Source organism: Hemiscyllium ocellatum, chromosome 13 (assembly GCF_020745735.1).
Source record: "Hemiscyllium ocellatum isolate sHemOce1 chromosome 13, sHemOce1.pat.X.cur, whole genome shotgun sequence".
Classification (NCBI taxonomy): Eukaryota; Metazoa; Chordata; class Chondrichthyes; order Orectolobiformes; family Hemiscylliidae; genus Hemiscyllium; species Hemiscyllium ocellatum.
The window spans coordinates 79,236,372-79,254,579 of NC_083413.1; the positions used below are offsets into that span (position 1 = coordinate 79,236,372).

Here is an 18,208-nt window from a genome sequence, read left to right on the forward strand (position 1 = left end):
TGTTTGGACAGAAACTTCCACCTGCGGTGCGTGTAATGCACTTTCTTCTCTTCCAGGAATGGAACCCATTTATCCGTGGTCAGGGAAAGCCCAAGCCGATTAGATTGGGGCCCAGTTCAGATTCACCTGAAGGTTCTGTGACAGACAGAGAACAGAAGTTAACCCAGGGAATCCTTTCAGAGAGATCAGGACAAGACAGTTTAGGGGAGACAGTGCTCAACAGCTCCAGGAACCAGGTGAGGAAACAGGGGTATGAGCAGGAGACTGGCCTCATTTAGCACATAGCTATGGTGGTGAAATTCTCAGGACATGAAATCCAATGGCCTTCCCCCTATCGTATATTAAGTAGGAGGGAGCAGGAGGATACAGTCAGCCATTCTCATCTCAATGGGGGGTATTCCGAATGGGAAAGGTTGTCCTGTGGTGGATCCCTCCAACAAGGAGCCTGTCCCTCTTACAGAACCAATTCCATCGCCAACTGTGAACTCACAACTCCAAAACCTACCCCAAACAACACCATCTTCGAGCAACCCCGGGAAAATAAACAAACAATACCCTCTTCCTGGAAATGAGCAGAGTGTTCAGGGCAGCTCTGGCACAGTCTGACAAGGGTAGGGCAAGAATCTGGAATGCGACAACCTGATTGGCAGCAATAAGTTTGCATTAAAAGAAGCTGAGAAACCCCATCTCACACACAAACACGCATGTACTCACTGAGATGCAGTATCAGTTTCTGTTGCCATAGTGATAAAGGCTCCTGCAAACTGACACTCCGACCTGGAGGCAGACATGATATGAAGGAAGTCGCCAAATGCAAGGCGGAAGAAACCAGAAACATTTACACAGGGGGAGAAAACAGAAAAAAAGACAAGAGATTCAGGAGGAGGAACATAATACAAACCTTTCACTAAAATCTGTGACGGTGTGAGAGAACAGGAAGAGACTGAGACACAAGCCTGTGCTGAATACAAACAGTGCCAAGGCCAGATGCTGTTTACCCCAATCACTATAGTTACCCTGCACTTCAATAAGTTAACACCCACCTATCACTCTACCTATACAGTATAACAAGCTGCCTGGACATGCACAGCTCAGCCACACACACCTCTGGTCCAGTACCTGTCTAGCCCAAAGACAAGTTATCTCTGACTAGCGACTGTACACAATGTGGCAGGCATGCTTTCTCTCTGAGTTAACTTAGCCACCCCTCCGCCATAGCCCATCACTCTGACATACCCAATTCCACCATGATGTCCCAGCCCACCCCACCCCCATCCAAGGGTGGGCAGAACAGCGGTTATCTGTTCAGGTTCCCCAAAGTGGTGGAGGGATTTCAGGTTTCTGTTTCTCAAACTCCCACCCACAACCGCTCTCTTATACCAGTGGAGTCATTGTCCACCGGCCAGGCCCAGCCAAAGGAGAACCAAGCGAAGATAGAGAGAATGCGGCAGGAGCCCGAGAGGAAATCAGAGGAGCCAAGGGAAGAGAAGGGGAAAATCGGAGGGAGGGAAGGGGAAATTGGAGGGGGAGAAGGGGGAATCGGAGGGAGGGAAGGGGAAATTGGAGGGAGGGAAGGGGAAATTGGAGGGGGAGAAAGTAAATCAAAGGGAAGGGGAAATCAGAGGGAGAGAAGAAATGAAAGGGAGTGAAGTGGAAACAGAGGGAAGGGGAAATAAATGGGTGGAAGGAGGAAATCGAGGGGGGGGGCGAAGTCAGGGATGTTAGGAAAGAGAGGGAAGAGGATGATGAAGGAGGAGGGAGGATGATGGGGAGGAGGGGGGATGGTGAAGGAGGAGGAGGGGGGATGGTAAAGGAGGAGGAGGGGGGATGGTGAAGGAGGAGGGGGGGATGGTGAAGGAGGAGGAGGGGGGATGGTGAAGGAGGAGGAGGGGGGATGGTGAAGGAGGAGGAGGGGGGATGGTGAAGGAGGAGGAGGGGGGATGGTGAAGGAGGAGGGGGGATGGTAAAGGAGGAGGAGGGGGGATGGTGAAGGAGGAGGGGGGGGGGATGGTGAAGGAGGAGGAGGGGGGATGGTGAAGGAGGAGGGGGGATGGTGAAGGAGGAGGAGGGGGGGATGGTGAAGGAGGAGGAGGAGGGGGGGATGGTGAAGGAGGAGGAGGAGGGGGGGATGGTGAAGGAGGAGGAGGGGGGATGGTGAAGGAGGAGGAGGGGGGATGGTGAAGGAGGAGGAGGGGGGATGGTGAAGGAGGAGGGGGGGATGGTGAAGGAGGAGGAGGGGGGGGTGGTGAAGGAGGAGGAGGGGGGGATGGTGAAGGAGGAGGAGGGGTGAATAAGTTGTTGTGTAGACTTGGGACAGTGCAGCTGGAGCGGAGATCCGCTCCCGGGAATAGCCCGGGGGGCTTGGAGGGAGAATCACAGCAACCTTCCGGGGGGGCCAAGCTCCCTCTCTCTCTTCCTCTCTCACTATCTCTCTCTCTCTATCTCTATCTCTCTATCTCTATCTCTCTCCGGGGTGGCAGCTCCCAGAGCGGTCTCACATTCCTTTTCTCACATTCCCTCTGTCTCTATCCCTCTCCTCCCCCTCCTGCTCTTTCACTCCCTCTTTCCCATCCCCTCTATCCTTCCCTGTGTGTGTGTGTCTCTCTCTCTCCCTCCATCTCCCGTTCTTTCTCTCTCTCTCTCTCACTCACTCACTCACCCTGCGATCCGCTCCGTAACACCGACAGGAAATGAGCTCAGGATCAGAGAGAGAGCTCAAACTTCCAGCGTCTGGGAGAGAGGGAGAGAGAGAGAGAGAGGGAAGGAAGGAAGGAGAGGGAAGGCGAAAATGGGGGAGGAGGAAGAGGAAAGCGAGCGCTGGACGAGAGGAAAGATGAGGGAGAGCAGGAATAGAGAGGGGAGACCGTTCCAGTGCACAGATCTTGTCGATAAATAATGACAATGCTGCTGCGGTTCCTACTGACACTACAATATGGCAATGATACAAGTCCAACACAACACAGACTGGCCTTTCCTCAACTGGTAACGTTCACCATTAATTGCATCCCCACCAAGAACTTAGGCAGATACTGTGAGCACGACCAGTGATATACAGCATTTCCAACCACCCTCTCACTGCACTGACCTGTTTGCCCCACTATTTGATTTTCTCCTACCCAACATACTGCACTGAAGATTTGCATTTTTAAAAAAAAACACATGCTGTTTTGTCCAAGTCAAATTTATTGTAAGAAATCAGATAAAACAGCTTCGACAAGAAAACAGCAGCAATTAAGCTAGCAGCAGTAATAACTATCAGAAAGATGAGGGAGAGCAGGAATAGAGAGGGGAGACCGTTCCAGTGCACAGATCTTGTCGATAAATAACGACAATGCTGCTGCGGTTACTGCTGACATTTGTCTCAATTCTCAAGAATTTATTAAATTTCAGACGGTTTCTCTGATGTCCTCCTTCAGTCGGTCAGGCCCAGTGTGTCAGGATGCAGTGAAAATAGGAGCAAATTACTGCAGATGCTGGAATCTGCACTGAAACCAAAGGAAGTGCTGGAGATCACAGCGGGTCAGGCAGCATCCAGAAAGAAAGCAAGCGAACGTTTTAGGTCTAGATGACTTTTCATCAGAAACCTTAGCTTGCTTCCCCTTTGCAGATGCTGCCTGGCACACTGTGATGTCCAGCATTCTTTGCAGTGAAAATAGACTGGCAGTGGGACCAAAATACATATGGCACCGATTTCCAACTCATTTTTTTTCATGAGACACAGGCACAAGGTGGTAGTGAATGGCCTTCTCCAGCAACTGCAGTCCACATGGTGTAGGTTCACCCTCGGTGCTTTTAGGAAGAGAAACTGCAGGCTTTCCCCAGCTCTCAGCTCATAAAGTAAGACCATAAGACCATAAGACATAGTGGAAGTAAGGCCATTCTGCCCATCGAGTCCACTCCACCATTCAATCATGGCTGATGGGCATTTCAACTCCACTTACCCGCATTCTCCCCGTAGCCCTTAATTCCTCGAGACAACAAGAATCTATCAATCTCTGCCTTGAAGACATTTAGCGTCCCAGCCTCCACTGCACTCTGCGGCAATGAATTCCACAGGCCCACCACTCTCTGGCTGAAGAAATGTCTCCGCATTTCTGTTCTGAATTGACCCTCTCTAATTTTAAGGCTGTGTCCATGGGTCCTAGTCTCCTCGCCTAATGGAAACAATTTCCTAGCGTCCACCCTTTCCAAGCCATGTATTATCACATACGTCTCTATTAAGTCTCCCCTTAATCTTCTAAACTCCAATGAATACAATCCCAGGATCCTCAGCAGTTCCTCATATGTTAGACCAACCATTCCAGGGATCATCCATGTGAATCTCCGCTGGACATGCTCCAGTGCCAGTATGTCCTTCCTGAGGTGTGGGGACCAAAACTGGACACAGTACTCCAAATGGGGCCTAATCAGAGCTTTATAAAGTCTCAGTAGCACAACGGTGCTTTTATATTCCAACCCTTTTGAGATAAGTGACAACATTGCATTCGCTTTCTTAATCACGAACTCAACCTGCATGTTGACCTTTAGAGAATCCTCGACTAGCATTCCCAGATCCCTTTGTACTTTGGCTTTACGAATTTTCTCACCGTTTAGAAAGTAGTCTATACTTTTATTCTTTTTGCCAAAGTGCAAGATCTCGCATTTGCTCTCATTGAATTCCATCAGCCATTTCCTGGACCACTCTCCCAAACTGTCTAGATCCTTCTGTAGCCTCCCCACTTCCTCAGTACTACCTTCCTCAGTAAAGGCACATTATAGATTAGATTACTTACAGTGTGGAAACAGACCCTTCAGCCCAACAAGTCCACACCGACCCGTCGAAGTGCAACCCACCCATACCCCTACATTTACCCCTTACCCAATACTACGGGCAATTTAGCATAGCCAATTCACCTAACCCGCACATCTCAGGCGCTGTGAGACAGCAGTGCTATCCACTGTGCCACCGTGCCGCCCACTATGTAGCATACTAGAGCACAAGTCTAAACTGAATCACTGCTTTTGGTAAAAAGCTTTGAATGTTCTTGGAAGATACTTATGGAAAATGTATTGGAGTAGAACTCCTCTGCCATCAGTCATATTATCCTGATTCCAAAGCTTAAACATTTCCAGGTATGTGCCCCATACATATCTGAGAATGTGGCTCTGATATCCTCCAGTGTCCAATGTTCAAAGTATATTTCCCATCCCTCATATGGATTTGGATAGAAAAACTTGGAAGGCCAATCTTAACATGACTTATACACTTAAAGTAAGGTCCTGGGGAGTGTTGCTGAACAATGAGACCTTGGAGTGCAGGTTCATAGCTCTTTGAAAGTCAAGTCACAGGTAGATTGGATAGCGAAGAAGGCGTTTGATATGCTTTCTTTTATTGGTCAGAGCACTGAGTATAGGAGTTTGGAGATTATGTTACAGCTGTCCGGACATTGGTTAGGCCACTTTTGGAATATTGCGTGCAATTCTGGTCTCCCTCCTATCGGAAAGATGTTGTGAAACTTGAAAGGGTTCAGAAAAGATTTACAAGGATGATCCCAAGGTTGGAGTTTTGAGCGATAGGGAAAGGCTGAACAGACTGGGGCTGTTTTCCCTGGAGCATTGGAGGCTGAGGGGTGACCTTATAGAGATTTATAAAATCATGAGGGGCATGGATATGGTAAATAGACAAGGTTTTTTTCCCTGGTGTGGGGGAGTCCAGAACTAGAGGGCATAGGTTTAGGGTGAGAGTGGAAAGATATAAAAGAGATCTAAGGGGCAACTTTTTCACACAGAGGGTGGTACGTGCAAGGAATAAGTTGCCAGAAGATGTGGTGGAGGCTGGTACAATTGCAACATTTAAGAAGCATTCAGATGGGTGTATGAATAGAAAGGGTTTAGAGGGATAGAGAGCTGAAAATGTGTTGCTGGTTAAAGCACAGCAGGTCAGGCAGCATCCAAGGAACAGGAAATTCAACGTTTCGGGCCAGAGCTCTTCATCAGGAATGAAGGGCTCTGGCCCGAAATATCGAATTTCCTGTTCCTTGGATGCTGCCTGACCTGCTGTGCTTTAACCAGCAACACATTTTCAGCTCTGATCTCCAGCATCTGCAGACCTCACTTTTTACACTTAGAGGGATATAGGCCAAGTGCTGGCAAATGGGACTAGATTGGGTTGGGATATCTGGTCAGCATAGACGAGTTGGACGGAAGAGTCTGTTTCCATCCTGTACATCTCTATGACTCTGTAACATGGAAGGCAGGTAAGAAATGCCATTGCACTTTGCAGCAACAAACTCATCCAGGTCATCAGTCTTACACCACCTTCTCAATACACGGCTCATTAACAAAGGGCCTTGGTGACCCCAGATTTCACCCTGGTAATTATTGACGTAATCAATCATGCAGTTCTGTGTGAAGTTGTGGTGTTGGCTAAATCCCAGGGCTGCACCATTCGCGAGGTTTTCCTGTTGGGCACAGATGAAATTTGTGAAAGGCAGTGGCTTTAAGGATATGATGTCTGTGTCCAGGTAGATACCACCATATTTCCACAGCAGAGCCAGTCTGCAGGCATCTGAGAGCACGTGAACCCAATATTGTTCCAAATCAGGAATCACCTATCAAGTTAAAGATAATTATTTGGGGTCTGTTCCCATTTCCATTGCCCATCACTACCCAACAATTCCTCCTTTAACTCTTCAAAATCATTGCAGAGAGAAGCTTTTTGCCAATTATTTACAAACTAAGAATACTCCTGAAACACTCAGTGGTTTCACCCCCCCCCCCCCCCCCCCCCCCCCCAAAACCCACATCTCTCGCTGTGGTCATTTCTGAATGATTACCAAAGTAAAGTTGCTCACCTATTCTCTGGAGGTTCTGCTGTTAGACTGGAAGGATAATCATGCTTATGCCACCCTTCACTGGCCACATTAAAGACGGTGATGGGACTTGCCACAAGCTTTGAGCAACCCCCCGTCTCTCGTCAGTTGATACAAGGTTTATTAAGGCACTGTGGCGGAACGGACTCTGCAGTTTTCTCGCTCACTCTCCAGAAAATAGCCAAGTCTTGTGCTGAAAACTTTCAATGAGCCATCCCATCCTCAGCGAGGAGGTTCCCATTTGAGATCAGGGTCTACTGTCTTCTTCCCTCAGAATGGCAATCTCACATGTGTTCCTTTTGGTATTGATGGGTCACAGCTTTCTTGTTTTGGGGAGAGGAACAAAGTTTGGTAAGATTGATTGATGGGGTGAAAATATTTTTCTAGCATGAGTTGATGGTTAGCCCAGCATCTATTATGCTAGTGACAAGGAAATCTTATTATTATTAACATGGCCAAAATAATACCGTTTCAGATTTGGAAATCCTTTTAGCTGCTTGCAGGGTCTCGTTCAGAACAGAAGTAATAGGAACAGCAAGGAGCATGTACCATGGCAGATTTCAACTTCAATTTCCATTTCCCTTGGTTCCCTTAGTGTCTAAAAATCTGTTGATTTCAACCTTGGTTTGTGCAACAATTAAACAACCATTGCTCTCTGGATTAGACAATTCCAAAGATTTACAACTTTCTGAGTGAAGAACCCTTGCTTTGCCTGCGTTAAAGTCGGCACATTGTAGTAACAGCCTCCTGCTAGTGATGGTGCCTTGAGTCTCTGCTTTGCATCGCCTATCACTTTGGGCTGCGCAGTAGTTGTCATCAACTCTACTGCTCTCTTCAGTTGCTGTATTTTTTGCTATTTAATTACCAATCATATTATGTAATGTGGATGACAGAACCAAATATATAATGAGGATTGAATTAATGTGCAACCTTGGTCCAAATCTTACATGCCCTCTTAATCCTGCTTCTCCTGAAGAATAAGTTTGACCTTGCTTCTGTTAGCTATTTAAGGAGTCATTTCATTGTTTTCTGCCAATATGATGCCACTCGCAAAACATGGAAGGTGTGCTGCAATCGATCTCAACCATCCCGAGGTAGAGACGGGGAATCTAATACCATGCCACCAATCCTGAATATTTACTGAGGCCAGTGCTAGCAGTCTGTGTGGTGAGGAATGGGTCAGAATGGTGATGAACTCTCCTCTGCAGGCACTTGGCTTACTATCTTGGGTTGCTGAGGCTTGTGGAGTGAAACAAAACAGAATTAAAACATTCAACAAGGAGGAATCATAAGGTGAATGACTTCTGGTTAGGCAAGTAACTCGATTAAACAATACTTTTTAAAATCAATAATAAGCCAGAAAAGTTTTCACTTGAGATCTTACCCTGTCGGTGAATATACGAATAGTCATTATTTAATCATTCTTCATTCCCATTGGATCCTGTTCTTTAACCACAAATTATGTATTTGTTTGAAATAAAATGTTAAGTATTTCTTTTACCATTTTACTCCTATACTCTGGAGGTTTTTCCCTAAACTTTCCCTTTCATCTCTCCACCTGCTCAAGTTCTCTTCTGTTCCTTGGCCATCTATAATGACAATAGACAATAGGTGCAGGAGTAGGCCATTCTGCCCTTCGAGCCAGCATCACCATTCATTATGATCATGGCTGATCATCCTCAATCAGTATCCTGTTCCTGCCTTATTCCCATAACCCTTGATTCCACTATCCTTAAGAGCTCTATCCAACTCTTTCTTGAAAGTATCCAGAAACTTGGCCTCCACTGCCCTTTGGGGCAGAGCATTCCATACAGCCACCACTCTCTGGGTGAAGAAGTTTCTCCTCAACTCTGTTCTAAGTGGCTACCCCTTATTTTTAAGCTGTGTCCTCTGTGTTTGGCACTCACCCATCAGCGGAAACATCCTTCCTGCCTCCAGAGTGTCCAATCCTTTAATAATCTTATACGTCTCAATCAGATCCCCTCTCATCCTTCTAAACTCAAGCATATACAAGTCCAGTCGCTCCAATCTTTCAGCGTAAGATAGTCCTGCCATTCCAGGAATTGATTTCGTGAACCAATGCTGCACTCCCTCAATAGCCAGAATGTCTTTCCTCAAATTTGGAGACCAAAACTGCGCACAATATTCCAGGTGTGGTCTCACCAGGGCCCTGTACAGCTGCAGAAGCACCTCTTTGCTTCTATACTCAATTCCTCTTGTTATGAACCCAGCATGCTATTAGCCTTCTCCACTACCTGCTGTACCTGCATTCTTGCTTTCATTGACTGATGTACAAGAACACATAGATCTCGTTGTACTGCCCCTTTATCTAACTTGACTCCATTTAGGTATGAATCTGCCTTCCTGTTCTTGCCACCAAAGTGGATAACGACACATTTATTCACATTAAACTGCATCTGCCATGCCTCCGTCCACTCACCTAGCCTGACCAGGTCACCCTGTATTCTCCTCACATCCTCCTCACATTTCACCCTGCCACCCAGCTTTGTGTCATCAGCAAATTTGCTGACATTACTTTTAATATCTTCATCTATATCATTAATGTACATTGTAAAAAGCTGCGGGCCCAGCACTGATCCCTGCGGCACACCACTGGTCACCGCCTGCCATTCTGAAAGGGAGCCGTTTATCACTACTCTTTGTTTCCTGTCAGCCAACCAATTTTCAATCCATATCAGTATTTTGTCCCTAATACCATGTGCCCTAACTTTGCTCACTGAACTCTTATGAGGGACTTTATCAAAGGCTTTCTGAAAGTCCAGGTATACTACATCCACTGAATCTCTCTTGTCCATCTTACATCCTCAAAAAATTCCAGAAGATTAGTCAAGCATGATTTCCCCTTCATAAATCCATGCTGACTCTGACCTATCCTGTTACTGCTATCCAGATGTGTCATAATTTCGTCCTTTATAATTGACTCCAGAATATGGTTAGAATATTTCATAATGAGTGGATCCAGCATGCAGCTAAACTGCTCTGAGATTGCTGTTTGACATAACAGTGCAAGAGACAGCTGATGCACGGATCTGTGCTGTTTGCAGTAGTGTCAAGTCTTATGTAATGGCCCTGGAGCTGTCACCTAGGGTCCCTGTTCACCCTAATCAATAATAGCAAATTCTCAAAATACTCAGCAGGTCAGCCAGCGTCTGCAGAGAGACAGAGACAGAACCAGGGAGTTGAAGTTACAATTCGCTGACCTTATCGTTCTTTCACTGTTTCAGAGAGATGAGCCCTCAGGGACTCTCATTTTTGGTGAGAAGCACCCAGGTGGGGTTTAGATAGATCCTTGATGGAGTCAAATGAATAAAGGGAGTGGACCAGCCAGTCAACCATCGCATCAACCATCATGTAGAAAAACCGGTGTTGGACTGGGGTGGAGAAGTTAAAAATCACACAACACCAGGTTATAGTCCAACAGGTTTATTTGGAAGTACTAGCTTTCAGGTGTTGTGTGATTTTTAATTTAATCAACCATAATTTTACAGAAATGCAGAGCAGACTTGTGGGAGCAATTAATCTACTTCTGCTCCTAGACTTTTAAAAATGTTTTGCAGATTCTTTCTTTCTCTCCACAACTGAGTATGTCTGGCATTTCCTGTTTTTAATTTCAGAGACTGACTGTGAGATCTCACAAACAGAAGGTTAGAAGTGGGGATGTTCATTGATGGTTGCACAACCTTCAGCACCATTCATGAGTCCTCACATACTGAAGCAATCCATGCCCAAATGCAGCAAGATCTGGACAATATCTAGGGTTAGGCTGACAAGTGCCAAGCAATAATGATGTCCAACCAAAGAGAATCTAATATAAAATAAACTAGGAACGGTGGATATCGAAGAAAGAATTCAAGAGCGAATCTAACAATTTTTCCTTACCACTCAATGGCATTATAATCAGTGAATTTCCCACCATCAGCATCCTGGGGGTTACCATTGACCACAAAGCAAACTTGACTCGTTGCAAAAGTACTGTGGTTAGAAGAGCAGGTCGGAGGCTAGGAATCTTGTAGAGACAAACACACCTCCTAGGAGGAAATAGGACTGCAGATGCTGGAGAGTCAGAGTTGCATAGTGTGACGATGGAAAGGCACAGTAGGTGAGGCAGCATCCAAGGAGCAAGAGAGTTGACGTTCCAGGCATAAGTCCTTTGTCAGGGACATCCTGTCCCTTCATTGCTGATGCTCAGTAGCTGCAGTGTGTATTATCTACGTGATGCACTACAGAAATTCATCAAGGCTCCTTAGGTAGCACCTTCCAAAGTCATGACCCTTTCCATCCAGAAGACAAGGGCAGCAGATACATGGGAACATCAACACTTACACGTTCCCCTCAATGCCACCTACCACCTGACTTGGAAATATATTGCTTAAAGTCTGGTTGAAGATTTGTAGCTCGGGTGTCCGTTGTAGTGGTTCTGCTCGCCGAGCTGGAAGTTTTTGCTGCAAACGTTTCGTTCCCTGGCTAGGGAACATCATCAGTGCTGGCGGTTAGCGCAGGATTCCCATCTCCTGGCTTGTCTCAGCGTTTCTCGCCCATTGCTATCCCTTCAGTATCACTGTGTCAAAAATCCTGGCACCCCCCTCCTTCGCAGTATTGTCAGTGTACCCTCTCCAAATGCAGTGCTTCAAGAAGGCAGTTCACTAGCACATCTCAAGGATGACTGGGGACAGGCAATAAATGTTGGCCCCAGTCAGGAATGCTAAGATCCTGTTAGTGAACAAAACAAAAGTGAGATTAAATGTGCTGTTGACCTGTTATGTCACTAATAGGGATTGAGTGTGTTAGGGTGGGTAGATGTTAGTATTGGATGCCCCGCTAAATTCCTTTTCTTGTCCCCAGATGTTATGTCAATCCTTCTAGTAATTGTGCTGGCCAATAATTAGTAAATTGGCGTGATTTAACTGTAGGAGTATTTCATTGCTTTCTTTGTGTAACTGCAAGGAGTTCTCCCAATGCCCAGGCTAAAACTCCCTGCCCCAGTCAACACAGCCAGAAAAACAGCCTATCAAGTCAATTGCTTTTGCTTGTTTGTTGGGGTCCTTGCTGTGCAATAATTAGTCACTGTAGGTGTCATCTTAGTGATGAATGCTGTGGCTCAATAGTAATGCTGTTACCTCAAAGTTAGCAGATTGCACAGTCAAATTCAACTCTAGATTTTGAAAATATGGGGAGAGTGCAGGTAAGTGGCATTGAAATGCCCATCAGCCATGATTGAATGGTGGAGTGGACTCGATGGGCCAAATGGCCTTACTCCCACTCCTATGTCTTATGGTCTTATAAAATTCCATGTCCCAGAGGGGAAATGATGCTGAATGGTCTGTGTAGAGTTTGCGCATTCTCTCCATGTCTGCGTGGGTTTCCTCTAGGTGCTCCGGTTTCCTCCCACAGTCCAAAGATATTTAAGCTAGGTGGAATATCCATAGGAAATGCAGGGTTATAGGGTAGGGTAGTGGGCCCGGGTGGATCGCTCTTCACACAGTCGGTGTGGACTTGTCAGGTCGAATGGCCCGCTTCCAAGCTGTAAGGATTCTATGATTCTATGAACTCATTTCAGTTCTATATTGCCAACTTTTATCTATGATAATTTGTCCCAAATCTCTAACAATTGCAACAGCCTCTCAGTATCTCAGCACCTAATATGTCAGTTTCTAACAGAATCTTGTTTGTTTCAATTAGCTCACTTCTCATTCTGCTAAATTTTGCTTTGTAAATCCAGCCTTTCATCCCAAGCATTGAGGAGATAGTGAGGACTGCAGATGCTGGAGAAGTCAGGGTCGATAAAGTGTGGCTCTGGAAAAAGCAGAGGAGGCCATGCAGCATCTGAGGAGCAAGAGAGCTAACATTTTGGGCTTAACTCTTCATCAGGAAGGATTGGGCCCGAAACGTCGACTCTTTTGCTCCTCAGATACTGCCTGACCTGTTGTGCCTTTTCCAGCACCACACTTTATCGACTCCTCCCAAGCATTGATCTCATCAAACCTTGCTGCCTCTGGGAGAAGTTAAGAGATGAACATAGTAATAGTTCCTCAGATGTGGTCTCCAAAAGCCATTTACAGTTGGAAAAAATATACTCCTTTATTCTTGAATTTGAACTGGGTGCCGAAGATCTACCCCACCAACTTTAGAGTTCATTGATATTAGTCAGCAAACAATTTTAATTGGACTTTAATGCTGAAAGCTGATACTTTGTGTTGTGAATGTTACATGTTCAATTACCTAGTAGCTTGGCTGCCTGACTAATGAAACAAGAAAGAAAGCATTGAAGGATGCAGAAGGGAAGAGGGTGAAGTAAAATCAAGGAAAATATCAGGGAATAAAAAAGAAGAAAGGAAGGATAGTAGAATAAGAAGTAGAGAAAAAAGACTTAAGAGAAATTAATGATAACGTTATAAATAACAAGCAGAAGACCCAACTGTATTTACAAATCATTCCATCAATCCTTGGGAAGCAGGTGAGCGAACAGCAAGTGTAGGTGCGCAATATGTACAAACATTCTTGACCCATATAATATATAACCAATGGTTCTGTGCATAAAGGTCAGGAAGATGGAAATACTTAGTGAATACTTCCCTATATTACCTTCATATAAATGTAAGAATAACAGAAACGTGTTGCTTTGGATCTAAGAATATCATTTTTTAGTCCTTTTCTTTTGAATTATGGATTGGCTAACAAATTAGTAAGTGTGTGATGTCAAAAATGAGGCTCTTCCCAACAACATTTGACCCATTGTGAAGGAAGTTCTCAGGGTACAGCCAATTCACCTGAAGAAATCATTGAGCATTGCTGAGGTTTACTAGTCCTGGGAACAAGAAAACATAGTACCACCATATTTTCTCATCAACCTGTTCAGAGATATTATTACACACCACTGAAGCAAGGTGAGACTTCCACCCAGGACTCCTGTGTCAGTATAAGAGTCACTACCACTGCACCATGAGAGCCTTTAACATATAACCACAATTAAGTGAGGCCATTCAAGCTGTTTTAATGCAAGTAGTCTTTTAATTGAGTCCAACGAATTATCAGAATACTCTCGGTACATTAAGGTTTGAGAGGAGATGATAGACAGCAGGCTAATTGGATTTGTGAATATCATGGAGCTGTTCTGAAAGAATTAGTAATCCAGCAAATGGTGAGGAAATAACAACTGCATTTAGAGAAGAACTTAAAGCTTAAGAGGTAGGAGTTGGGAATCTCTTCAAACCTATTGTGTCATTTAATAAAGTCATGACAGTACTTTTCCAGCACTCCACCCGCCCTCCTCATCTCCATTTACCTTCCTCTCCTCAATGCCCATAAACCCTATCAATATTTGTTTCAGGTATATTCACCGACTCTGTATTCATAACTCTCCGAGTTGGAACATTCAAAGATTCACAACCTCTGTGTGAAAACATTTCTCCTCACTTCTGCTCAAAATAATAGATCCTTTACTCAGGGAGTATGTCTCCCTAACTTTAGACAGGAGTCCATGACTGGAGTTTTAATATTTATTTATTTATGAGAAGTGGGCACTTCAAGCTGGACCATCCTTAGTTGTAAAAAGTGAGGTCTGCAGATGCTGGAGATCAGAGCTGAAAATGTGTTGCTGGTTAAAGCGCAGCAGGTCAGGCAGCATCCAAGGAACAGGAAATTCGAAGGGCTTGTGCCCGAAACATCGAATTTCCTGTTCCTTGGATGCTGCCTGACCTGCTGCGCTTTAACCATCCTTAGTTGCCCTTGAGAAGGTGATAGTGAGCTAACTTCTTGAACCACTGCAGTTTACATGCTGTAGGTAGACACACAATGCCATGGAGTCTTAGGATTTTGACCCAGCAACACTGAAGGAATGATATATTTCCAAGACAGAATGGGATGTGGCTTAAAGAACAACTTGCCATTGGTGGTATTCCTATGTATTTGATGTCCTTCAAGATGATTGCGGTCATGGGTTTGAAAGGAGCCATCTAAGGAGTCATAGTAAATTTCTGCAGTGCATCTCATAGATACACTGTTGCTACTGGGCATTGATTGTGCAGAGAATGTCTATTTATGGATGTGGTGCCAATGAAGTGGGCTAGGAGAAACTGAAGACTGCAGATTCTGGAGAGTCAGAGCTGAAAAGTGTAACGTTGGAGCAGGAGCAGGAGCAGGAGAGTTGATGTTTCGGGCATAAACCCTTCATCAGGAATGTGGAGGAGGAAGGGGGCTGAGAGATAAATAGCGAGTGGGGCTGGGAGGAAGATAGGTAGGAAGGTGCTGGGTGGATACAGGTGGGAGGTAATTGTGATAGGCTGGTGAGGAGAGTGGAGCAGATAGGTGGACAGGTAGGTGAGGTCAAGAGGATGATACTGAGTTGGAGGGTTGGATCTGGGGTGAGGTGGGGTGGAGGAGAGATGTCCTCTATGGTGACAAGCTGCTTGAGTATTATTAAAGCTGCACCCATCCCAGGCAAGTGTGGAGTATGTTGTGGTTCTGTTCGCCGAGCTGGAAGTTTTTGCTGCAAACGTTTCGTTCCCTGGCTAGGGAACATCATCAGTGCTATTGGAGCCTCCTGTGAAGCGCTGCTTTGATGTTTCTTCCGGTATTTATAGTGGTTTGTTCTTGCCGTTTCCGGGTGTCAGTTCCGGAAGCGGCAAGAACAAACCACTATAAATACCAGAAGAAACATCAAAGCAGCGCTTCACAGGAGGCTCCAATAGCACTGATGATGTTCCCTAGCCAGGGAACAAAACGTTTGCAGCAAAAACTTCCAGCTCGGCGAACAGAACCACAACAACGGACACCCGAGCTACAAATCTTCAACCAGACTTTAAAGTGTGGAGTATTCCATTACACTCCTGATTTGTGCCTTATAGATAATTGACAGGCTTTGGCGAGTCAAGAGGTAAACTATATAATCCAGGATTCCTAATCTCTGACCTACTATTATAGCTACAGTACTTACATTTAGTTTCTGCTCAATGGAAACCCCTAGGTTGTTGATAATGGGGGATTCATTGAGGGTAACATCGTTGAATTTAAAAGGGTGACGGTTAGATCCTCTTTTATTGGAAATGGTATTGCCTGGCAGTTGTGTGGTGTGAATGTTACTTACCATTTCTCAGCACAAACTTGAATATTATCCAGGTCTTGCTGTATTTGGAGATGGATTGTTTCAGTATCTGAGTTGCAAATGGTGATGGAAATTGTGCAATCGTCGGTAGACATTTCCATTTCTGACCTCATAACGGGGGGAAGGCAATTGCTGAAGCAGCTGAAGATCCTTAGGCCTAGGACACAACCCTGAGGAAGTGAGATGTCCTCGGACAGAGATGACTGACCGCCAACAATCAAAAACAATTTTTTTTTGTAAGATCCCAAACAATAGAGAGTTACTCCTGAAGCTCTTTTTGCTCAGGTTCCTTGATGCCACACTTGGTCAAATGTGCAAGGCAATCATAATGTTAGAATTAGAATCCCTACTGTGTGGAAACAGGCTCTTTGGCCCAACAAGTCCACACCGACCCTCCGAATAGTAACACACCAGACCCATTCCCCTACATTTACCCCTAACTAATGCACCAAGCTTACACATCCCTGAAACATTATGGGCAATTTAGCATGGCCAATTCACCTGATCTGCACATCTTTGGATTGTCAGAGGAAACCCCTGCAGACATGGGAAGAACATGCAAACTCCACACAGACAGTCGCCCGAGGCGGGAATTGAGGCCGGGTTCCTGGTGTTGTGAGGTAGCAATGCCAACCACTGAGCCTCCGTGCCACCCCTAAATATGCTACCATGTGAACAACTATTGATTTTTCATTTTTGTTTGTAAAGCAGGGACTGAACATTAGAATAACCATTCACTGGAGGATTCAAAGAGGTGTTATACACTAAAACAAAATCTTTTTGGAAAAGTGTAAACTTGGTGCAAACATTAGGAAGAACTTGAAGGGTGGAAATATCTGTAATAACAAATCAGGAAGAGTTGTGAATACAAATTGGGTGATTTAACTCCATACCAGCCTGTAAATTGGAGACTCAGGTGTACACAGCCCAGGGGTCTCTGGTAATTTATTTGGAAAATAGTGGAGAGTTTTCAGGTGAACAGGCCAGATGGGTACTGTTGTAAGGTCAAGGTGTGAAAGGTCAGGGTGTGGGTGCAGAAGAACATGTTTAAAACCTGTGGGCTGAGAGCAGGAAGCCAATACCAAGGTCTTCAACAGAACACTTGGCCATTCTTCATCCTTGGAATTTCATCAACTGGTTTAACCAAGAAACAAACAACCTCTTTGCTCAACCCACGGTTAACCCGAGCTTTCTCCAATTAGATCCATCAGCTAAAAGTAGTTCAGAGAGTTCCTTACCAGCTGTTGATACCAGCCATTGAAGAGTGTTTTGAGATTCAAAGATAAGAGTATGACGTTTTTCGTTGCTAAAAGAATTTAGAAGGTTGTGGACTGAATGGGATAGTCAGATAAATTCCCATTGAATCCCACCAGGAAATAATAAATGGGTTTCTCAGGATTCACATGAGCAGTTGAATCAATGAAGCAAATGGCCAATGCTGAGGGTCATGATCCCAGGGCTTGTATCTGGGCTGGGGCAATCAACATCAAACTTACCCATCACTTGTTAAAGGTGGTTGATGAGCTGAAGTCATCTGTACAGGATAACACAAGCAAATACAAGTAAGGTGACCAGGCAAAATCTCTTCTATACTTTCGTGATTTCCAACTGTTCTTCAGTGACTGCCGTGCAACATAAAAACAAAGATCTGATCCACTAGTTTTCTTTTAAAAAAACTTAATTTGATTCAACTCACAGTAAGAATGTCTGGACTGATCAAAGGTCCATGCAGCCTATTCTCAACTTTTACTGTGTGCTAAATCTTCTTCCCTTATTGTATCACCTGTTACTTCTTCATGTTTGAAAGGACTATGTTATATTCACTATTATCATGGTAAAAATCAGACAATCCTGTTAGTATCTGTCTGACACTCAGCCATACATTTTTAATAGATATCGAACCCAAGCTCCCCCTAAAATGTCAATTCAGCTGAAATAGATTTGTGAGTTGGAGGTGCCGGTGTGGGACTGGGGTGTACAAAGTTACAAATCACACAACACCAGGTTATAGTCTAACAGGTTTAATTGGAAGCACTAGCTTTTGGAGTGCTGCTCCTTCATCAGGTGATTGTGGAGTACACAATTGTAAGACACAGAATTTATAGCAAAAGTTTAGAGTGTGATGTAACTGAAATTACACATTGAAAAATACCTTCATTGTTTGTTAAGCCTCTCATCTGTTAGAATGACCATGGTATTTTCACTTCTTTCATATGTAGATCACAAAACTGTTTTT

General features: G+C 44.8%; 1 protein-coding gene and 1 pseudogene across 1 annotated transcript in view; both read right to left on the reverse strand.

Moving 5' to 3' along the window:
* The window catches only part of dzip1l (DAZ interacting zinc finger protein 1-like), a 217,452-nt gene extending 214,699 nt beyond the window's left edge, over nt 1-2,753 (reverse strand). Inside the window, exon 1 of the mRNA XM_060834975.1 lies at nt 2,660-2,753. The gene's annotated coding sequence lies outside the window, so the exon portion shown is untranslated. The remainder of the gene's footprint in view (nt 1-2,659) is intronic.
* Nucleotides 100-17,414, reverse strand: LOC132821374 (alpha-1,4-N-acetylglucosaminyltransferase-like; annotated as a pseudogene).
* Nucleotides 17,415-18,208: the final 794 nt, after the last annotated feature.